Raw genomic sequence first — 24,136 nt, forward strand, 5'->3', positions numbered from 1 at the left:
CTACTGAGTGAGAGAGAGAGAGTAAAGTTACTACTGAGTGAGAGAGAGGGGGTAAAGTTACTACTGAGTGAGAGAGAGGGGGTAAAGTTACTACTGAGTGAGAGAGAGGGGATAAAGTTACTACTGAGTGAGAGAGAGAGGGTAAAGTTACTACTGAGTGAGAGAGAGGGGGTAAAGTTACTACTGAGTGAGAGAGAGAGGGTAAAGTTACTACTGAGTGAGAGAGAGGGGTAAAGTTACTACTGAGTGAGAGAGAGGGGATAAAGTTACTACTGAGTGAGAGAGAGAGGGTAAATTTACTACTGTGTGAGAGAGAGGGGGTAAAGTTACTACTGAGTGAGAGAGAGAGGGTAAAGTTACTACTGAGTGAGAGAGAGGGGTAAAGTTACTACTGAGTGAGAGAGAGGGGATAAAGTTACTACTGAGTGAGAGAGAGAGGGTAAAGTTACTACTGAGTGAGAGAGAGGGGGTAAAGTTACTACTGAGTGAGAGAGAGAGGGTAAAGTTACTACTGAGTGAGAGAGAGGGGTAAAGTTACTACTGAGTGAGAGAGAGGGGATAAAGTTACTACTGACTGAGAGAGAGAGGGTAAATTTACTACTGTGTGAGAGAGAGGGGGTAAAGTTACTACTGATTGAGAGAGAGGGGGTCAAGTTACGACTGAGTGAGAGAGAGGGGATAAAGTTATTACTGACTGAGAGAGAGGGGGTAAAGTTACTACTGAGTGAGAGAGAGCGGGTATCGTTACTACTGAGTGAGAGAGAGGGGGTAAAGTTACTACTGAGTGAGGGAGAGGGGTAAAGTTTCGACTGAGTGAGAGAGAGAGGGTAAAGTTACTACTGAGTTAGAGAGAGGGGGTAATGTTACTACTGAGTGAGAGAGAGGGGGTAAAGTTACTACTGAGTGAGAGAGAGCGGATAAAGTTACTACTGAGTGAGAGAGAGAGGGTAATGTTACTACTGAGTGAGAGAGAGGGGGTAAAGTTACTACTAAGTGAGAGAGAGATGGTAAAGTTACTACTGAGTGAGAGAGAGGGGGTAAAGTTACAACTGAGCGAGAGAGAGGGAGTAAAGTTACTACTGAGTGAGAGAGAGGGGATAAAGTTACTTCTGACTGAGAGAGAGAGGGTCAATTTACTACTGTGTGAGAGAGAGGGGGTAAAGTTACTACTGAGTGAGAGAGAGGTGTTAAAGTTACGACTGAGTGAGAGAGAGGGGTAAATTCACTACTGAGTGAGAGAGAGGGGGTAAAGTTACTACTGAGTGAGAGAGAGGGTTAAAGTTACTACTGAGTGAGAGAGAGGGGATATAGTTACTACTGAGTGAGAGAGAGGGGGTAAAGTTACTACTGAGTGAGAGAGAGGGGGTAAAGTTACTACTGAGTGAGAGAGAGGGGGTAAAGTTACTACTGAGTGAGAGAGAGTGGGTAAAATTACTACTGTGTGAGAGAGAGGGGGAAAAGTTACTACTGAGTGAGGCAGAGGGGGTAAAGTTACTACCGAGTGAATGAGAGGGGGTGAAGTTACTACTGAGGAGAGAGAGGGGGTAAAGTTACTACTGAGTGAGAGAGATTGGGTAAAGTTACTACTGAGTGAGAGAGAGGGGGTAAATTTACTGCTGAGTGAGAGAGAGGGGGTAAAGTTACTACTGAGTTAGAGAGAGTGGGTAAAGTTACTACTGAGTGAGAGAGAGGGGGTAAATTTACTACTGAGTGAGAGAGAGGGGGTAAAGTTACTACTGTGTGAGAGAGGGGTAAAGTTACTAATGAGTGAGAGAGAGGGGGTAAAGTTACTACTGAGTGAGAGAGAGGGATAAAGTTACTACTGAGTGAGAGAGAGGGGGTAAAGTTACTACTGAGTGAGAGAGAGGGGCTATAGTTACTACTGAGTGAGAGAGAGGGGGTAAAGTTACTACTGAGTGAGAGAGAGAGGTTAAAGTTACTACTGAGTGAGAGAGAGGGGTTAAAGTTACTAATGAGTGAGAGAGAGGGAATAAAGTTACTACTGAGTGAGAGAGAGGGGATAAAGTTACTACTGATTGAGAGAGAGAGGGTAAATTTACTACTGTGTGAGAGAGAGGGTGTAAAGTTACTACTGAGAGAGAGGGGGGTAAATTTACGACTGAGTGAGAGAGAGGGGATAAAGTCACTACTGAGTGAGAGAGAGGGGGTAAAGTTACTACTGAGTGAGAGAGAGTGGATAAAGTTACTACTGAGTGAGAGAGAGTGGGTAAAGTTACTACTGAGTGAGAGAGAGTGGGTAAAGTTACTACTGAGTGAGAGAGAGGGGGAAATGTTACTACTGAGTGAGAGAGAGGGGGTAAAGTTACTACTGAGTGAGAGAGAGTGGGTAAAGTTACTACTGAGTGAGAGAGAGGGGGTAAAGTTACTAGTGAGTGAGAGATAGGGGGTAAAGTTACTACTGTGTGAGAGAGAGGTGGTAAAGTTACTAATGAGTGAGCGAGAGGGGGTAAAGTTACTACTGAGTGAGAGAGAGGGGGTTTAGTTACTACTGAGTGAGAGAGAGGGGGTAAAGTTACTACTGAGTGAGGGAGAGGGCTATAGTTACTACTGAGTGAGAGAGAGAGGGTAAAGTTACTACTGAGTGAGAGAGAGGGGGTAAAGTTACTACTGAGTGAGAGAGAGGGGGTAAAGTTACTACTGAGTGAGAGAGAGAGGGTAAAGTTACAACTGAGTGAGAGAGAGGGGGTAAAGTTACTACTGACTGAGAGAGAGAGGGTAAATTTACTACTGTGTGAGAGAGAGGGGGTAAAGTTACTACTGATTGAGAGAGAGGGGGTCAAGTTACGACTGAGTGAGAGAGAGGGGATAAAGTTATTACTGACTGAGAGAGAGGGGGTAAAGTTACTACTGAGTGAGAGAGAGCGGCTATCGTTACTACTGAGTGAGAGAGAGGGGGTAAAGTTACTACTGAGTGAGGGAGAGGGGTAAAGTTTCTACTGAGTGAGAGAGAGAGGGTAAAGTTACTACTGAGTGAGAGAGAGGGGGTAATGTTACTACTGAGTGAGAGAGAGGGGGTTAAGTTACTACTGAGTGAGAGAGAGTGGATAAAGTTACTACTGAGTGAGAGAGAGAGGGTAATGTTACTACTGAGTGAGAGAGAGGGGGTAAAGTTACTACTAAGTGAGAGAGAGATGGTAAAGTTACTACTGAGTGGGAGAGAGGGGGTAAAGTTACAACTGAGCGAGAGAGAGGGATTAAAGTTACTACTGAGTGAGAGAGAGGGGATAAAGTTACTTCTGACTGAGAGAGAGAGGGTCAATTTACTACTGTGTGAGAGAGAGGGGGTAAAGTTACTACTGAGTGAGAGAGAGGTGTTAAAGTTACGACTGAGTGAGAGAGAGGGGTAAATTCACTACTGAGTGAGAGAGAGGGGGTAAAGTTACTACTGAGTGAGAGAGAGGGTTAAAGTTACTACTGAGTGAGAGAGAGGGGATATAGTTACTACTGAGTGAGAGAGAGGGGGTAAAGTTACTACTGAGTGAGAGAGAGGGGGTAAAGTTACTACTGAGTGAGAGAGAGGGGGTAAAGTTACTACTGAGTGAGAGAGAGAGGCTAAGTTACTACTGAGTGAGAGAGAGGGGATTAAGTTACTACTGAGTGAGAGAGAGTGGGTAAAGTTACTACTGAGTGATAGAGAGGGGATAAAGTTACTACTGAGTGAGCGAGAGGGGGTAAAGTTACTACTGATTGAGAGAGAGGGGATAAAGTTACTACTGAGTGAGAGAGAGGGGATAAAGTTACTACTGAGTGAGAGAGAGGTGGTACAGTTACTACTGAGTGAGAGAGAAGGGGTAAAGTTACTACTGTGTGAGAGAGAGGTGGTAATGTTACTACTGAGTGAGAGAGAGGGGGTAAAGTTACTACTGAGCGAGGTAGAGGGGGTAATGTTACTACCGAGTGAGAGAGAGGGGGTAAAGTTACTACTGATTGAGAGAGAGTGGGTAAAGTTACTACTGAGTGATAGAGAGGGGATAAAGTTACTACTGAGTGAGCGAGAGGGGGTAAAGTTACTACTGATTGAGAGAGAGGGGATAAAGTTACTCGTGAGTGAGAGAGAGGGGGTAAAGTTACTACTGTGTGAGAGAGAGGTGGTAAAGTTACTAATGAGTGAGAGAGAGGGGGTCAAGTTACGACTGAGTGAGAGAGAGGGGATAAAGTTATTACTGACTGAGAGAGAGGGGGTAAAGTTACTACTGAGTGAGAGAGAGCGGGTATAGTTACTACTGAGTGAGAGAGAGGGGGTAAAGTTACTATTGAGTGAGGGAGAGGGGTAAAGTTACTACTGAGTGAGAGAGAGCGGGTATAGTTACTACTGAGTGAGAGAGAGGGGGTAAAGTTACTACTGAGTGAGGGAGAGGGGTAAAGTTTCTACTGAGTGAGAGAGAGAGGGTAAAGGTACTACTGAGTGAGAGAGAGGGGGTAAAGTTACTACTGAGTGAGAGAGAGGGGGTAAAGTTACTACTGAGTGAGAGAGAGGGGATAAAGTTACTACTGAGTGAGAGAGAGAGGGTAATGTTACTACTGAGTGAGAGAGAGGGGGTAAAGTTACTACTGAGTGAGAGAGAGATGGTAAAGTTACTACTGAGTGAGAGAGAGGGGTAAAGTTACAACTGAGCGAGAGAGAGGGGGTAAAGTTACTTCTGAGTGAGAGAGAGGGGATAAAGTTACTTATGACTGAGAGAGAGAGGGTCAATTTACTACTGTGTGAGAGAGAGGGGGTAAAGCTACTACTGAGTGAGAGAGAGGTGTTAAAGTTATGACTGAGTGAGAGAGAGGGGTAAATTCACTACTGAGTGAGAGAGAGGGGGTAAAGTTACTACTGAGTGAGAGAGAGGGTTAAAGTTACTACTGAGTGAGAGAGAGGGGATATAGTTACTACTGAGTGAGAGAGAGGGGGTAAAGTTACTACTGAGTGAGAGAGAGGGGGTAAAGTTACTACTGAGTGAGAGAGAGGGGGTAAAGTTACTACTGAGTGAGAGAGAGAGGCTAAGTTACTACTGAGTGAGAGAGAGTGGGTAAAGTTACGACTGAGTGATAGAGAGGGGACAAAGTTACTACTGAGTGAGCGAGAGGGGGTAAAGTTACTACTGATTGAGAGAGAGGTGATAAAGTTACTACTGAGTGAGAGAGAGGGGATAAAGTTACTACTGAGTGAGAGAGAGGTGGTACAGTTACTACTGAGTGAGAGAGAAGGGGTAAAGTTACTACTGAGTGAGAGAGAGGTGGTAATGTTACTACTGAGTGAGAGAGAGGGGGTAAAGTTACTACTGAGCGAGGGAGAGGGGGTAATGTTACTACCGTGTGAGAGAGAGGGGGTAAAGTTACTACTGAGTGAGAGAGAGGGGATAAAGTTACTTTATCTCTATAAAGATTTTATTCTTCATATTGATTGGACAAAGCAAATTGCCAAAGGTAGAGTTGAGGACGAGTTCTTAGAGTGGTTTATTGTAACAATATATTTTTGGAACCCACCAGGGAGAAAACTATTTTAGATCTGTTAATGTGTAACGAGGCTGGATTAATTAATGATCTCGAAGTGAAGGATCCTCTTGGGTAGAGTGAGCATAGCCTGGTAGAATTTCAAATTCAGTTTGAGGGTGAGAAAGCTAGGTCTCAAACTAATATCCTGAACTTAAACAAAGTTAATTACAAAGGTAAGAAGGCTGACTTGGTTAAAATGGACCGGGAAAATATATTACAGGGTAAAACTGTAGAAAAGCAGTGACAAACATTTAAGGAGATATTTCATATCTCTCAGCAAAGATATATTCCAATGAGAAAGAAAGACTCTAAGAGGATGAATCATCCGTGGCTAACTAAGGAAGTAAAGCATGATATCAAATTGAAAACAATAGCATACAATGTTGCGAAGAATAGTGAATGGCCAGAGGATTGGGAAATTTTTAAAAACCAGCAAAGGACAACTAAAAAAATGATAAAGAGAGAGAAGATAGCTTATGAGAGTAAGCTAGCAAGAAACAGTGAGAGTGTCTATAGGTATATAAAAAGGAAGATATTAGCTAAAGTAAACGTTGGTCCCTTAGAAGATAATCTGGGGAATTAATAATGAGAAATAGGGAAATGGCGGAGACTTTGAACAAATATTTTGTATTGGTCTTGACGGTAGAAGACACTAAAAGCATCCCAATAATAGATAATCAAGGGGCTATTGGGGTGGGGGTGGGGGACTTAAAACAATCACTATCACTAGAGAGAAAGTACTAAGCAAACTAATGGGGCTAAAGGTGGACAAGTCCCCTGGACCCGATGGCCTACATTCTAGAGTATTAAAAGAGGTGGCTGCAGAGATAGTGGATGCATTGGTTGTAATCTACCAAAATTCCCTGGATTCCGGAGAGGTCCCAGTGGACTGGAAAACCACAAATGTAACATCCCTATTTAAGAAAGGAGGGAGAGAGAAAGCAGGAAACTATCGACCAGCTAGCCTAACCGTGCTGCCTTTCTTTAGGAATTTATGTTAGTTTTCCAGTTAATTCAGGGGTTTGAGTAATTTGGGTCGATATCCATTGTGTGCCGCCACCTAGTGGATATTTGGTACCTAGCAACTGCAGTAAAGCACAGTAAAGCGCAGTAAAGCAGAGTAAAGTGCAGTAAAGTAAACTACTGTATATCACAGACCTGCAGCCACACATGGTCTGGGAAGTTATATTGTTGTCATGCCCCAGCCTTGGACACTATTTTCTGTAAGTACTTGAGAATGTTATAGATGATTAGTGTACACTATATTTTGCAGAAAATGTTTAGTTGTAACTTTTCTTTGTAAGCAAACTTACACAGCTAGCCGTGAAGTGCTCGCTCTCTGTCTAGCTGGTTAAGTTGTAGCTGTATTTTGATGCACTATGTACAGGGCTAATTTAAAGAGAATGTAAGAGAATGCCTTCCAGTTTGCTAAATGTATATTCACAGTAAGCTGTGTTTCCACGTGTTTGGTAAGTTACATGCCAAATGTACTGTGTTGCTCAGGCGTACCTAAGTTTGTGTATGCATATCAGTTATGTGCTTGTATACTAATGTGTGCTTCCATTTCTGTATTGTATTTCAGTTTCACAATAAGAATCTTTCAGTAAAGTTTACAAGAAAAGTCAAGCCTTGTGATTTTTATGGGAAAATATCAAGTTGTTAGCTACCTGTCTAGCTTTGCATAGGAACGTGCTGCAAGGGCAGATTAGTGAAAAGACAACAGCACAGCGGGCTCAAGCACAAGAAGATACCACTCAGCTACCATGAGTCTACGCTCAGAAAGACAAAGGCCTAGAAATTCATTGACGCCACTTTTGGGGCGCTAAAGTGGGGCGTCCGCTAAAGTTTGTGGCCGCCGCCAAATCGATGCCACTTCTCCGATATTCATTAGCTTCGCCCTACGAGTTCGGGCGAGCGCTAAAACTGCTGCTGGACGCCTCTCTTTGGGCGCTAAGCCGGAGGTGGTGATCGATAGCACCGAGGTCGGGCGCAGTGCAGGTGCGGCCATCTCGTGATTGACAGCAGACACCCTGGCGCCGGCCAGCTCTTAAGGGGGAAGGGTCGAATGTGTCTGCTGCCACGCCCTGGATAGTGGAGCCCTCCAGCTAGGCCTGAACACTGCTGCTGGACCCAAATAGCGCCTGAAGACATGGAGAAGGCCCATGAACGTGCGCAGCGCTTCTCAGAGCGTGATCTGAGTGTGCTGCTTGCTGCTGTGGAGAAGAGGCGCCATGTTTTGTACCCGGACAATGGCAAGAAGGCGACGGTCCGCAAAAAGTTAAATGACCTCACACGCATTGTCAGGGTGAGTACCCTTTCCAATGACCTCCTCATCCTTGCATGTGCACCTCACACTATGGGCAAAGGGGCCTGAAAGCTCTAATGGCCAGCCTTCATCCAGCAGCTATGGGACAGGCATGAGCATCAATTGCACATTCTGCACTTAACACACTGGCCAAGCTATTCCACCATGGGAGGCATTGCACACCAGATCATGGCGACACATTGGCCAGGCTATTCCACCATGGGAGGCAGTGCACACCAGATCATGGCGACACACTGGCCAGGCTATTCCACCATGGGAGGCAGTGCACACCAGATCATGGCGACACACTGGCCAGGCTATTCCACCATGGGAGGCAGTGCACACCAGATCATGGCGACACACTGGCCAGGCTATTCCACCATGGGAGGCAGTGCACACAAGATCACGGCGACACACTGTACTTAGAGGCCGTCCTTTCTCTTGCAGGCCAAGCTGGCGAATAATCGCAAGAGCCGGACTGCGACCGGGGGAGGCCGACCCCATATCCAGCCACTCACCAACCTGCAACATCGCGTGGAGCGCCTCATGGGTGGCCGGGTGATTGGGCCCGTTGCATGTGGAGATGCCAACCCTGTTCTGGGCAGCAATGGTAAGGACATCACGTTTTGCACCTCTCTTGTCCCACTTGCGCATCAGACCTACATCCTTTGCCACTGTCCGACCAATGCGCTGAATGCCTCCACTCATGCATCCCGCACTGATGCCCTCTCCTCACTCTAAAGCTACTCTTGTGCCTTCCTGCTTTCAGATGGTCAAGAGGAGGTCCCTCAACTTGCCAGTGACAGACCCTCCGAGGAGGAGCAGGAGGAGGAGCAAGAGGAAGGCGGCCCATCAGGGGAACCCTCAGCCGCGGCCACCCAGGCCAATGTAGGGGACACGTCTTCCCTGGAGGGCAGCGTGGCGGATGTGTCGAAGGGGAGGGGAGCTCCTGGAACCTGCGTGCTGCAGAAAGGCGGGAGGGGGGTGGAAGCTCGGCGGCCTTCTCCCCAGAGGGGGGATGCGTCGGAGGGGAGTCCAATTGCTGGGCCCAGTGGCCTCCAGCAACGCAGGAAGGGTCAGCCAGCTTGGCGGCCTTCTCCCCAGAGGGAGAGTCCGGCCTCCAGTCAGGAGATGCTCTTCGCCGAGGAGATGGAACGCCTCGAAGACTTGTCCGCGGACTCGGAGCGCCGGCACACGGAGCTCATGGCGGCAGTGGCACGGTTGCCTGAGTCCATCGATTCCCTCTCTCGGAGTGTGGCCGAGTTCGGGCCCTCAGAGGCCACCAGTCGGGTGGAATACCGGGCAGCTCTGTCAGCGACTGGCCAGGTGATCAGTGGTGCCGTCCAGTCACTGGCTGCTCTGATGCGGTCAGTGAACAGGTCAACACGGGCACTCACTGCTGCCACACTCGCTGTGTCAGCTAGGCATTGCCAGGGCACCCGGCGCACTGCAGCAGCACAGCGGTCTGTCCCTCGGCAGATTGGTGCGCATGCTGCAGTGCTGGCCCGGGCGAGTGCCAGTGTCTCAGGCGACCAGCGAGTGCCTGCCATCCGCCAGCTTGCCGCCATTCCTCCAGCCGCCACTGCCAGTCCCCCAGTGGAGCTGCCAGGAGCTGCTGCAGCGACTGATGCTGGCCAGCCACAGCTGCAGCAATCAACAGCCGCCCGCTCGACGGCCAGACCTCGACTAGGCCGACCCCCAAGGGCATCTGCCGTCACGACATGTGCCCCTCAGGAGCCTGCCCCCAGCCTTGCAGCAGCCAATGGCCTTACTTTGAGGCGGAGCAGCAGGGCGGGCAGGGGCCACCCAAAGATGGCCAAGGCATCGCCCTAGCGGGCCAAATAGTCGAATGTGTGGCCATTTGTGTTTGTTTCTTGAGGCCGAGAATTAGATGTTTGTTTTTTGAAGGCCGATGATGTGATGTTTGTTTTTGACGAAGGCCGAGAATGACGGCCATTTTAGTTGCCCTATTTTGTTAATCCTCTCGAGGTTGTGGGAGCGAGTAATGTGTTTGAGTGTTTTTTGGGGGTTTCGTCTGTTTTTGGTTTTCATGTGGGAAGGGCCCAGAGTTTGTACAATAAAGCATTTTATTTATTCACATTGTCCATGTTTGATCTTTGAAGTGTTTGTTGCCTTAACCGGCTGAGGGCTTGCGGAGCGGCTGCAATCATGTTCTATCATTGGCACAAGACATCCCCTGACAGGGGGCCTAGAAGTGACGTTCAATAAGCCGCCGACGGGCGGCCCTTGGACCTTGTGCGTCCCTCCTGGGCTGGTACTCCTCGTCCTCGTCGTTCTCATGCTCCTCCTGCTCCTCCTCCTGAGGTGGTGATCCAACGTGAGGTGGCAGTGCCTGAGTCCTGCGGATAGCCAGGTTGTGCAGCATGCAGCAAACGACGACGAATTGGGAGACTCGATCCTGCGAATACTGGAGGGCTCCCCCGGAGCGATCGAGACAGCGGAACCGTTGCTTGAGCACGCCGATTGTTTGTTCTATGAGGTTCCTCGTCGCTTGATGGCTCTCGTTGTATGCCTCTTCAGCAGGGGTCGTGGGCGCGCGGAGCGGGGTCATGAGCCGATAGGCCATCCTCTTGGGGGAGGCTGTGCCTGGAACATGTCAGCCACAGTTGTCTGTCGCAGGATAAAGGCATCGTGGCTGCTGCCTGGAAAGCGGGCATTGACAGCTAGGATGCGCTGCCTGTGGTCACACACCAGCTGTACATTGAGGGAATGGTAGCCCTTCCGGTTGCGGTACTCCTCGGCATGCTGAAGAGGTGCCCGCAAAGCCACATGCGTGCAGTCAATGGCGCCCTGCACCATGGGGAAGCCCGCTATTCTTGCAAACCCCACTGCACGCTGCTGCTGCTTGTCCAGGGTCATGGGGAAGGAGATGAATTGATGTCTCCTTCTGAAAAGGGCTTTGGTCACCTGGCGGATGCAGCAATGCGCGGCGAACTGGGAGATGTTAGCGATGTCCCCAGTAGCGGATTGGAAGGAGCTGGAGGCATAGAAGTTGAGAGCCACCGTCACCTTCACTGCCACCGACAGAGACATCCTGCGCATCAGCTGTGGCTGCAGATCTCTCTGAAGCAGCTGGCAGATGTCTGCAACCACCTCCCTTCGGAATCGCAGCCTCCTAACACACATCGCGGCAGACATGGTCAGATAGGAGGTCTGCTGGCGGTATACCCTGCATGGGTAAGGCCTCAGTTGTCGACGCCTGTTGCCCCTCTGCGTCTAGCCAGGGCTGCCACTCTCTCACGGCGTCTGTAAGCCCTTCTGGCATAAGGCTGAAATTCAGCGTTGCCACCCAATGCAGCCCCCATTATATGCTGGCAAACACTGAGCTCTGAATGAAGGCAAAGATAATTGGTAAGCTCTGGCCTGAGCCAAAAATACCTGTCCAAGTGTTGGTCCAAACCAGTAAACTCTCCTCCTTGGTCTCTGTCCAAAAAACCGTTGCATAAGAGTGAATGCTGCAAAATGGCTGGCCTTTATACTGCTGGGTAAGTGCCCTTTAATTAGCGCTCCCCGCGGCCCGGCTGGCCTGTGTACCGTTCCACTTCACAGTCGCTCGGGCCGCCCGGCGCACAATGGGCCGGCGCGAGTGAAGTTCCGGTTTGGGGCGCACAAAGGGCGTTGCACTATTAAATGACGTCATGATCTGCGCGCGCAGCAGGCGCGCGCTAAGACTTTGCGCCGGCGCTAAATGTGTCCTGAAGTTGGGGAGAGGCGCAGATCGCGCTGCGCCCGGGCGATAAGCGCCTAGCGCTCGAGATCTACTCCTCCTAAGGCGCTAGCAGCTGGCGCGCCCAACTGAATTTCTAGGCCAATAGAGGACGTCGACCAGTCAACCGAGAAGCATGAGCCTCTTCGAGCAAATGATGCCAAGCCACAGTCCTCTAAAGCATCCTCTAGATCATCTTGGCGGTCCAGCAGACCGTCGTCATCGACAGCTTCTGCAGCCGCCAAAGCACATGCCAAGGCAAAAGCTGCCCAGGATCAATTGTCCTTCGCTGAAAAAGAAGCTAGTGTGATGAAGCAGAGAGCTGACCTCGACGCTAGTGTGATGAAGCAGAGAGCTGACATCGACGCCAGTCTCCACATTCTCCAAAGCCAGAGAGCTGCCGCTGCCGCTGAAGCTGAAGCTGCAGCTTATGAAGAAGGTGTGGAGAACGAAGGCGGGGAGCACAGCCATGAACCACATGTTCTAGAGCAGCCCCTCAGTCCAGTGCAACGTACAAGTGAGTATGTCCAACAACACTCCAAATTGTTCTTCAAGGAAACATCCAGGTATCTCGACGCAGAACCAGCTACTCACCACAGTAACAAACAGCCTGTTTTCGGAGACACTAAGCTTAAAAGAGAAGATACAAGTAAGACTTACCTGCAGATACCTCCACAGCACTCGTCCAATCCAGCCAAGCAGTCCTCACCTGAGCCACAAGGTGCACAAGACCTCGCTAGGTACCTCATCCGCCGAGAATTGTTAAGTTCAGGTCTTCTAGAATTTGATGACCGTCCTGAAAATGATTGGTCATGGAAAGCGTCCTTCCTGAGTACCACCAAGGACTTGAATCTGCCAGCCAGAGAAAAACTAGATTTGATGACAAAGTGGCTCGGAGCTGAGTCGTCAGAACAGGCGAAGAGAATTCGCTCAGCGCACGTCCGCAATCCCACAGCAGGCCTCAACCTGGTTTGGCAATGTCTCGAAGACTGTTATGGGACACCAGAAGTCATTGAACACACACTGCTTAAGAAGATTGAGGACTTTCCGAAGCTAACCAACAAAGATAATGTCGAGCTTCAAGAACTGGGTGACATTCTCCTCAAACTGGAGTGTGCTAAGGGAGAAGGTTACCTGACAGGCCTCTCGTACTTGGATACAGCTCGTGGGGTAAACCCAATAGTGGAAAAGCTCCCCTACAACCTTCAAGAGAAATGGATAGCTAAGGGATCCAAGTACAAGGAGGACTACGGAGTGGCATTTCCCCCCTTCTCTCTCTTCTCCAGGTTCGTCCAACAACAGGCAAAGGTGAGGAATGATCAATGTTTCACTTTCTCCACCTCCAACAGTTACGCTCCTTCGAGAACAGAGAAACCCACAAAGTACAGCAACAAAGCCTCTGTGAGCGTGCACAAAACAGATGTTCCAGCCGAACCCTCAGTCAACCAATCCAGTTCTGCTGGGAATAAAGTGGATGACCCAGATCGTCATTGTCCAATATACAAGAAGCCCCACCCACTCAAAAAGTGTCGAAGATTTAGAGGCAAGCCTATTGATGAGCGCAAATCATACCTGAAAGAGAATCGCATCTGCTTCAGGTGTTGTGGGTCGACTATGCACATGGCAAAAGACTGCAAGGCGACAATCAAGTGCTTCGAGTGCAACAGTGAAAAACACATCACAGCCCTGCATCCAGGTCCTCCTCCTTCGACCACCGAGAGTGCTGCGGTTGACAAAGAGGATAGCGGGGAGCAAAGCGAAAGCGCATCTTCTTCAGTCACCTCCAAGTGTACAGAGGTTTGTGGAAATGCAAGCAGCCCACGCTCATGCTCCAAAATCTGCTTGGTTAAAGCATATCCTGCAGGGAGAAAGGAGAAGGCAATCAAGATGTATGCAGTGCTCGATGAGCAAAGTAACAAGTCTCTAGCGAAGACAGAATTCTTCAATCTCTTTGAAGTCAAGGCCAGCGCAGCTCCGTACATGCTAAAAACCTGTTCAGGGACAACAGAGACTACGGGTAGGAGAGTCGGCAACTTCATGATCGAGTCCATGGATGGGAAACTATAGCTTCCCCTCCCCACCTTAATTGAGTGTGACATGATGCCAGATGATAGGACGGAAATTCCCTCCCCAGAGGTCGCACGCCATCAGCCCCACCTACAGCCAGTTGCCAACAAGATTCCAGCTGTGGACCCGGACGCTCCAATCCTCCTGCTCTTGGGAAGAGACATCTTAAGGGTGCACAAGGTGCGTGAGCAAATCAACGGGCCCCACAATGCTCCTTATGCACAGCGGCTTGACCTGGGATGGGTCCTCGTGGGTGGAGTTTGCCCGGGAACAGTCCACAAACCAGCGGATGTCAACGTCTATAAAACAAACGTGTTGCACAACGGTCGCACACCCTTTCTCAGCCCATGCCCAAACAGGATCCAGGTAAAGGAAGACTTCGATGGCATGACGCAGCATCATAGGTCAACCTCCTCTGCCTGTGAGGAACAGGCAGGCCTCACTGTGAGCACAGACAGCCTAGGATGCTCAGTGTTTGAAAGGTCCAAGGATGATGACAAGCCAGCACTACCCATGGATGACAAAGCTTTCCTAACCATCAATGCCCTGAGGAGGTTTTTCTCAATCCGTGGTCCAGCCAAACTTCTCCGCTCCGACAGAGGGACTAACTTCATGGGTGCCTATAAGGAGTTGGACATCCACACGGACGATGCAGCGGTAGGAAGCTACCTCCAAAAGAAAGGATGCACGTGGGTGTTTAACCCCCAGCATTCATCCCACATGGGCGGTTCATGGGAGAGGCTCATCGGTGTTGCCAGGCGTATTCTGGATGCTATGCTGCTTCGGACGGGACCCACTCATCTCACACACGACGTCTTGAGCACTCTCATGGCTGAAGTCATGGCGATCATGAATGCAAGGCCCCTGGTGCCGGTGTCCACCGACCCAGACATGCCTGCAGCCCTCACCCCAGCGATGCTCCTGACTCAAAAGATGAGTGCTATTTCAGCCCCCTCTGGAAACTTCGACATGGCTGAGCTGCACGGGAAGCAGTGGAAGCAAGTCCAGTGTCTTGCAGACACTTTTTGGAAGAGATGGAGAGGAGAGTATTTGTCCACCCTACAGAGCCATAGGAAATGGACAGAAGACAAGCCAAATGTCAAAGTGCGAGATGTTGTCTTGCTGAAAGACAGCCAAGCACACAGAAATGAATGGCCAGTGGGACTGGTCGTCAAAACTCTGCTGAGCAGGGACAAGAGGGTCCGCAAGGTGGAGGTGAAGATTGTCAAGGAGGGGACTGTCAAAGTGTTTCTGAGGCCAGTCTCAGAGATCATAGTCCTCCTTTCTGAAGAAACCAAGAGAAAGGATTCTGAGTATCTTTGCAGCCAAAGGACGTTTTCTTTAGGTTTTATTTTGTATCTGTAGTGGTACAATGGAATTGTACCAAGCCTTTCTTTAGGAATTTATGTTAGTTTTCCAGTTAATTCAGGGGTTTGAGTAATTTGGGTCGATTTCCATTGTGTGCCGCCACCTAGTGGATATTTGGTACCTAGCAACTGCAGTAAAGCGCAGTAAAGTGCAGTAAAGCACAGTAAAGTGCGGTAAAGTAAACTACTGTATATCACAGGCCTGCAGCCACACATGGTCTGGGAAGTTATATTGTTGTCACGCTCCAGCCTTGGACACTATTTGTCTATAAGTACTTGAGAATGTTATAGATGATTAGTGTACACTATAATTGCAGAAAATGTTTAGTTGTAACTTTTCTTTGTAAGCAAACTTACACAGCTAGCCGTGAAGTGCTTGCTCTCTGTCTATAGCTGGTTAAGTTGTAGCTGTATTTTGATGCACTATGTACAGGGCTAATTTAAAGAGAATGTAAGAGAATGCCTTCCAGTTTGCTAAATGTATATTCACAGTAAGCTGTGTTTCCACTTGTTTGGTAAGTTACATGCCAAATGTACAGTGTTGCTCAGGCGTACCTAAATTTGTGTATGCATATCAGTTATGTGCTTGTATAATAATGTGTGCTTCCATTTCTGTATTGTATTTCAGTTTCACAATAAGAATCTTTCAGTAAAGTTTACAAGAAAAGTCAAGCCTTGTGATTTTTATGGGAAGATATCAAGTTGTTAGCTACCTAGCTAGCTTTGCATAGGAATGCGCTGCAAGGGCAGATTACTAACATTTGTCATTGGGAAAATGCTGGAGTCCATCATTAAGGAAGTGGTAGCAGGACATTTAGGATATCATAATATAGTCAAGCAGAGTCAGCATTTTTTTATGTAGGGAAGTCTTGTTACAACTGTACAGGGTGTTGGTGAGACCGCACCTGGAGTACTGCATACAGTTTTGGTCTCCTTATTTAAGGAAGGATATACATGCATTGGAGGCAGTTCAGAGAAGGTTCACTAGGTTGATTCCGGAGATGAAGGGGCCATCTTATGAAGAAAGGTTGAGCAGGCTGGGCCTATACTCATTGGAGTTTAGTACAATGAGAGGGGATTTTATTGAAACATATAGGGGGAGAAATTCAGTTGGTTGCACCACCCATTAGCACCTTAAGAGGGCGATAAGTGGGGCGCGAGCCAGCTAGCTCCCGGGCGCGGCGATACCTGTGCCTCTCGCGAAATTGAGCGGACATTTAGTGATGGTGCTAAACCGCAACGCCCGCTCAGCTGCGCATGCAGATCCTGACACCATTTCAGAGTGCAACGCCCTTGGGGCGCCCCGGACAGGAAATTCAGTGGTGTCTCCCTCCTTTCCGCCTGTCGCTCCCAATGACTGGTTGACTGGAACGGTTCCCAGTCGCTGTGAGGCTGGGGGGGCACTATTTAAAGGGGGCTCTTCCTGGCTACTTTGTGGTAGCCATTTTTGGACCACTCCTTCTGAGAGAGAGAGAGAGATTTGCAGAGAGACAAAGGGAGAGAGATTTCTGCATTGAGTCAGCGCTCGCTGAGGTACTTCTGGCTTCTGACCAGAACTTTGTAGCTGCTTTGCTTTTTCACTGGCATAACTTTGAGTGGCCACATACTATGGGGGCTGCAATGGATGGGAACGTCGGGCTTCTCCATTACATTGAGAGGGCTAAAAGACGCAGAGAGAGAGTGCCAATCATGGCCAGACGGAGGAGGGCCAACAGGCGTCAGCACATGAGAACTTACGCTCCCAGGGTTTTCCGCCAACAGTTCTCATACGCCAATATGTCTGAGGAGCAGTGTTTTTGGAGGCTGCGATTCACCAAGGAGGTGGTCACTGAGCTCTGCCACCTGCTTCAGCCAGATCTGCAGCCTCAACTGAGGAGCAGGACGTCTCTGTCGGTAGCAGTGACGGTAACAGTGGCTCTCAACTTCTATGCCACTGGCTCCTTTCAATCCGCTACTAGGGACATTGCCAATATCTCCTAGTTTGCGGTGCATTGCTGCATCCGTCAAGTCACGAATGCCCTCTATAAAAGTAGACGACATTACATCTCCTGCCCTATGACCCCGGACAAGCAGCAAGAGCGTGCAGTGGGCTTTGCAAATATAGCGGGCTTCCCCATGGTCCAGGGCGTCATTGACTGCACGCATGTGGCTTTGCGGGTGCCGCAAGAGAATGCCGAGGATTACCGCAACCGAAAGCGGTTCCATTTGTTGAACGTCCAGTTGGTCTGTGACCACAGACAGCTGATTGTCGCTGTCAATGCCCGCTTTCCAGGCAGCAGCCACGACACCTTTATCCTGCGCCAGACTTCTGTGGCAGACCTTTTCGAGGCCCCGGCTCACCCAGGAGGCTGGCTTCTCGGGGACAAGGGCTATGCTCTGTGCACCTGGCTGATGAACCTGCTCCGTTCGCCCAGCACCCCTGCTGAAGAACGATACAATGAGAGCCTTCAAGCACCCAGGAACATCATTGAGCACACAATCGGTGTGCTCAAGCAACGGTTCTGCTGTCTGGACCATTCCAGAGGAGCCCTTCAGTACTCACCTGAGCGAGTCTCCCATTTCGTTGTTGTGTGCTGCGTGATGCATAACCTGGCATTCCTCAGGACTCAGCCAATGCCACCAGATATTGGAGCACCAACAGAGGAGGAGGAGGAGGAGGAGGAGGAGCAGCAGCACAAAGACGGGAGGGAGGCACAAAGTGCAAGGGCCATCCGTCAGCGGCTTATAGCAAGTCGCTTCTAGGCCCCCTCTGAGGGAATGGCTTCTGCCATTCAAAGAACCTGAATGGAACCGTGCCGCAACCCCTAAGCTGGTCAAGGCAACAATTAGTTCAAAGAGCAAACATGCACATTCTGAATAAGGACACTTCTTTATTTAACAAACTGTGTGCCCTTCCCGCATGACAAAGTAATAGAGAGAAACCCCAAAAAAAGCAGTCAGTCACATAACTGGCTCTCACAACCTGGAGACAATGAACAAAACAGTAACAAAAATATGACCACGATCCTCGGCCTTCAATAAAACAATTAACAACATTTTGCCACACCTCCTACTTTTTGCCCTTCGAAGGTGATCTGCTTCGCTTGTGAGATTGGCCCCTTCCCACCCTGCAGCTCCTCCGCAATGGGACCCCAGTGGCTGCAGCAAGGCTGGGGGAAGGCTGCTGAGTGTCAGAAGCTGAGACTGCAGATGCCCTTGAGGGACGGCCTGGACCAGCTCTGGGCCTGGAGGGCCCAGCTGCTGACCGCTCCAACTCTGCATGGGCGGCACCAGTCTGTCCTACAGGTGGTGGCAGCTGCAGTGGAGAAGTGACACTGCTGGCAGCAGGATTGCTGTCATCCTGAGAGAGTACAGCAACTCCCTGTTCGGCCGAAACACTGGCACTGGCACTCCCACAGGGCAGCACTGCAGCATGCGGAGCAATCTGCTGAAGCACAGATTGCTGGCCTACTGCGGCGCGGTGAGGGTCACGGCGAATCCTGCCCGATCCAGCAGTCAGTGCTCGTGTGGCCTCAATCTGTGTCTGCATGAGACCAGCCACTGACTGCATTGCAGCACTAAGCAATTGCGTGGCAGCCGCCTGTGCTGCGCCGAAGTCCTGGAGACTCCTTGCCAGTGACTCTATGGAATCTGGCATACTTGCCACTGCAGCCATGAGCTCAGTGTGCCTGTGCTCCGCCTGGGCGCTCATTTCAGCGAGGAGCCACACCTCTTCTGCGCTCACTGTTACGTCCGTGTAATAATAAGAAAAGGACTGCAGAGAACGGTACAACAGGTGTTTACTCAACGTGGTTCAAACTGCAACTGAAACAACAGATTACTACTCAGCGTTATATACAGGTGTAGTCACTGCCGGTACTACAGTATACATGAGCTGTAGAAAGTAGTTCCCCCCTTAAAGGTACATACATTACACTCACTGTAGCAGGACTCAAGGCCAGACTCTCCCTCCGGGGAGAAGGCCGCTGAGCTTCCCTACCCCCTCACGTTGCTGCAGCCCGCTGGGCCCCGGAGCTTCACCCTCCACAGACAATTCCCCCCTGCTCCCCTCCAGGGAAGACGTGTCCCCATTATGGCCATGGGCTGCCTCGGCTGAGGGTGGCACTGATGGTCCGGCTTCCTCCTCGTCATTGCCTTCAGAGTCACTCACAGTGGCAGCTTGAGGGCCCGCCTCCTCACCTGGCGAATCAGCATCTGAAAGCAGGGAGGTACAAGAGTGGCTTTAGCGTGAAGACAGGGTGGCAGCAAGGGAGGCATTAGTGCTGCAATGTACTGATTTGGTTCGAAAGTGGCAAAGGATGCTGGTGTGAGGAACAAGTGGAAGGAGAGAGGTCAAAAAGGTGATGACCCTACCATTGCTGTCCATAACGGGTTCGGCATCTCCAGTGGCGACGGGGCCAATCATCCGGCCTGCCATAATCCGTTGGACTCGCTGCTCCAGGTCGGTCAGGGCTTGAAGGTGAGGCCGGCCTCCCCCGGGCCATTGCTGCTGCCTCCTGTTATGCGCCAGCTTGCCCTGCAAGTGAAAGGACGGGCTCTGAGTACAGTGTGCAGCCCTGATCTTGGCTGCAATGCCTCCCATGGTCGAATAGCCCTTACAGTGTGCAGCCCTGATCTTGGCTGCAGTGCCTCCCATGGTCAAATAGCCCTTACAGTGTGCAGCCCTGATCTTGACTGCAATGCCTCCCATGGTCGAATAGCCCTTACAGTGTGCAGCCCTGATCTTGGCTGCAATGCCTCCCATGGTCGAATAGCCCTTACAATTTGTAAAGTGCTGAATGTGCATGTGAGTTTCCTTAAAGGGCCATAGGTGTTGGATGAGGGCTGGGCATTGGGGCTTTCAGGACTCTTTGGCCATAAAGTGAGGTCGACATGCAGGGATGAAGAGGATTCTGAAAAGGGCACTCACCCTGACAACCCGAGTGAGGTCGTTGAACTTCTTCCTGCATTGCACAGGGGTCCTAGGCACCATGTTGCTGGAGGTCACTCTGTGAGCCACCTCCCTCCAAGCTTTTCGATAGTTGCTGGGCAGCGGCCTCATTCCACTGTCCGGGTACAAGAGAGATCACCTGTGCTCCACCGCGCCAACCAGAACCTCCAAGGCCCCCTCGCTGAACCGCTGCACTCGCTCCCTGGCCCCCTCCATGGTCCTTGGCTTAAGTATGTGGCAACAAGTCTGTCACACATGAATGTGTTAATTGATGCACTAAGAACAGCACACAGAGAAATCTCAGTTCACATCCAGCGGCAAAGAGCATTTATAAGATGCCTCCATAGTCGAATAGCCCGCTGACAGTCAAGCCCATATTTTGTTCTATATTTTTGCCCATAGTGTGGTGATTACAGTGCTCCCAGGGGAAGAGATTGCGATGGGAACAACTCTATGATCCATGCAGCCAGAAGGTACGACAGGCGTTTAATCCGTCCACATAGATACAACTCAGGCTTTGTGGAAAGCTTTAAAAATATAAAACACATCGGCCTAGAAATTCAGTATCGCCACATTTGGGGCGCCAGCCGGGCGTTCGCTAAATTTTGTGCCCGGCGCAACTTAGCGCCACCTTCGCCGATATTCAGTTGCATCGCCCCAAGAGGTTGCTGCTGCGCTAAAGCAGGCGATGCACGACTATCATAAGGCGCTAAGCCGGCAAGCCGGGGCGCTACCACCGAGGGCGGGTGCAGCACAGGTGCGGCGAGTTGCTGATTGAAGGCAGACATGCTGGCACCGGTCAGCTCTAAAAGGGGGAGGGTGGATTTGTTTGGCTGCCACGCCCTGCACACTGCAGCCCTGAATCAAGGCCTGAACATTGCTGCTTCAACAGGTCAACGCCCACGACTATGGAGAAGGCCAGGGAGTGAGCGCAGCGCTTCAGCGAGGGTGCCCTGAAGGTACTGGTTGGCGCAGTGGAGCGCAGGCGCCTTATCCCCTTCCCTGATAGTGGCAGGAGGCCGCTTCCCAACGAGTATCGAAAAGCCTGGAGGGAGGTGGCAAACAGGGTGACCTCCAACAGCGTGGTTGGCAGGACTCCTGTGCAATGCAGAAAGAAGTTCAACGACCTCACTCGGGTTGTCAGGGTGAGTACCCTTTCCAGTATCCTCCTCATCCCTGCATGTGCACCTCACTTTATGGCCAAAGAGACCTGAAAGCCCTAATGCCCAGCCCTCATCCAGCAGCTATGGGACTGTCATGAAAATCACTTGCACATTCAGGACTTTACACACTGTCAGGGCTATTCCACCATTGGAGGCAGTACAGGCAAGATGAGGGCTTCACACTGTCAGGGCTATTCCACTATGGGAGGCAGTGCAGGCAAGATGAGGGCTTCACACTGTCAGGGCTATGCCACCATGGGAGGCAGTGCAGGCAAGATCAGGGCTTGACACTGTACTTAGTGGCCGTCCTTTCTCTTGCAGGGCAAGCTGGCCCACAACCGAAGGCAGCAGCGACAGACCGGGGGAGGCCATCCTGACCTCAAACAGCTCAGCGACCTGGAGCAGCGTGTGGAGCGCATTATGGAAGGCCGGCTGATTGGCCCCGTCGCCAGTGGAGATGCCGACCCTGTTCTGGGCCCCAATGGTAAGGGCATCACCGTTTTGATCTCTCTCTTTCCACTTGCACCTCACACCAGCATCCTTTGCCACTATCTAACCAATGCAGTGCATAGCAGCACTCATGCCTCCCTCGCTGCCGCCCTGTCCTCACTCTAAAGCAACTCTTGTGCCTCGCTGCTTTCAGATGGTGAATTGCCAGATGAGGAGGCGGGCCCTCAAGCTGACACTGTGTCTGATTCGGAAATCGAGGAGGAGGAAGAGGAAGCCGGCCCATCAGTGACACACTCAGCCGAGGCAGCCCATGGCCATGATGGGGACACGTCTTCCCTGGAGGGGAGCAGGGGGGAAGGGTCTGAGGAGAGTGAAGCTCCGGGGCCCAGCGGGCTGCAGCAACATGGGAGGGGTGGGGAAGCTCTGCGGCCTTCTCCCCGGAGGGTGAGTGCGGTCTCCAGTCATGCTACGGTGAGCGCAGAGGAGGTGCGGCTCCTTGCTGAAATGGGCGCCCAGGCTGAGCGCAGGCACACTGAGCTCATGGCTGCAGTGGCAAGGATGCCTGACTCCATGCAGTCACTGGCAAGGAGTGTACAGGAATTCGGGGCAGCACAGGCCAGGAGTCTGCAGGACTTCGCGGCAGCACAGGCCAGGAGTTTGCAGGACTTCGCGGCAGCACAGGCTAGGAGTCAGCAGGACTTCGCTGCATCACAGGCGGCTTCCAGCCAAGTGCTCAGTCGTGCCGTGCATTCACTGGCTGGTGTGATGCAGACACAGACCAGGGCCACACGGGCACTAACTGCTGCCACCCTCGCTGGTTCGGCCAGGCATCACCGGGCACTCGCCGCGCCGCAGCAGGCCAGCAGCCTGTGCTTCAGCAGATTGCTGCGCATGCTGCAGTGCTGGCCCATGCGAGTGCCAGTGTATCAGCCGACCAGGGAGTACCTGTACTCTGTCAGGTTGGCAGCATTCCTGCAGCCAACACTGTCACTCCTCCACTGCAGCTGCCACCACCCGTAGGACAGACTGTTGCCACCCAAGCAGAGTTGGAGCAGTCACCAGCCGGCCCCTCCAGGCCCAGAGCTGGTCCAGGCCGACCCCCAAGGGCATCTGCCGTCTCACCATCTGACCCTCAGCAGCCTTCCCCCAGCCTTGCTGCAGCCACTGGGGTCCCATTGAGGAGGAGCTGCAGGGCGGGAAGGGGCCACTTGCGGAAGCGAGATGGATCATCCTCGCAGGGGAAAAAGTAGAAGGTGTGGCCAAATGATTTTTTTATATATGAGGCTGAGAGGGTTTTTTTATATATGAAGGCCGAGACTGCTGTGTTCTTTTATATATGAAGGCCGAGACTGCTGTGTTCTCTTATATATGAAGGCCGAGACTGTTGTGTTCTTTTATATATGAAGGCCGAGACTGTTGTGTTCTTTTATATATGAAGGCCGAGACTGTTGTGTTCTTTTATATATGAAGGCCGAGACTGTTGTGTTCTTTTATATATGAAGGCCGAGACTGTTGTGTTCTTTTATATATGAAGGCCGAGACTGTTGTGTTTGTTTTTTATAAAGGCCGAGGATCATGGTCATTTTTGTTTAACTGCTTTTTGCATTTTCTGAAGGTTGTGAGAGCCAGTTATGTCTCTGACTGTTTTTTGGGGGGTTTCTCTGAATTAGTTTGTCATGCGGGAAGGGCACAGAGTTTGCACAGTAAAAATGTTTCTTTAATCGCGTTGTCCATGTTTGCTTTTGGAAGTATTTGTTGCCTTGACCGGCTGAGGGCTTGCGGAGCGGCTATATTCATCTTCTTTCATTGGCACAAGCCATTCCCTGAGAGGGGGCCTAGAACCGTGTTGCAATAAGCCGCCGACGGACGGCCCTTGCACTTTGTGCCTCCCTCCCATGTTGGTGCTCATCCTCCTCCTCCTCCTCCTCCTCATCCTCTGGTGGTCCTCCAATGTCTGCTGGCAGTGGCTGAGTCCTGCGGATAGCCAGGTTGTGCAGCATGCAGCACACTACAACGAAATGGGAGACTCGCTCAGGCGAGTACTGTAGGGCTCCCCCGGAATGATACAGACAGCGGAACCGTTGCTTGAGCATGCTGATTGTGTGCTCAATGATGTTCCTGGTTGCTTGATGGCTGTCATTGTATCGCTCTTCAGCAGGGGTGCTGGGCACACAGAGCGGGGTCATCAGTCAGGTGCACAAAGAATAGCCTTTGTCCCTGAGAAGCCATCCTCGTGGGTGAGCCTGGGCTTCGAAAATGTCTGCCACAGAAGTCTGGTGCAGGATGAAGGCATCGTGGCTGCTGCCTGGAAAGCGGGCATTGACAGCTAGTATGAGCTGCCTGTGGTCACACACCAACTGCACGTTGAGCGAATGGTAGCCCTTCCAGTTGCAGTAATCCTCGGCATTCTATAGAGGTGCCCGCAAAGCCACATGCGTGCAGTCAATGGCGCCCTGTACCATGGGGAAGCCCGCTAATGCTGCAAATCCCATTGCACGCTCTTGCTGCTTGTCCAGGGTCATGGGGAAGGAGATGAACTGACGTCTCCTTCTGAAAAGGGCATTGGTCACCTGGCAGATGCAGCAATGTACCGCGAACTGGGACGTCTTGCTCCTCAGCTGTGGC

This window comes from Somniosus microcephalus, chromosome 1, assembly GCF_052327205.1.
Source record: "Somniosus microcephalus isolate GS21.2 chromosome 1, FLI_Smic_1.0, whole genome shotgun sequence".
Lineage (NCBI taxonomy): Eukaryota > Metazoa > Chordata > Chondrichthyes > Squaliformes > Somniosidae > Somniosus > Somniosus microcephalus.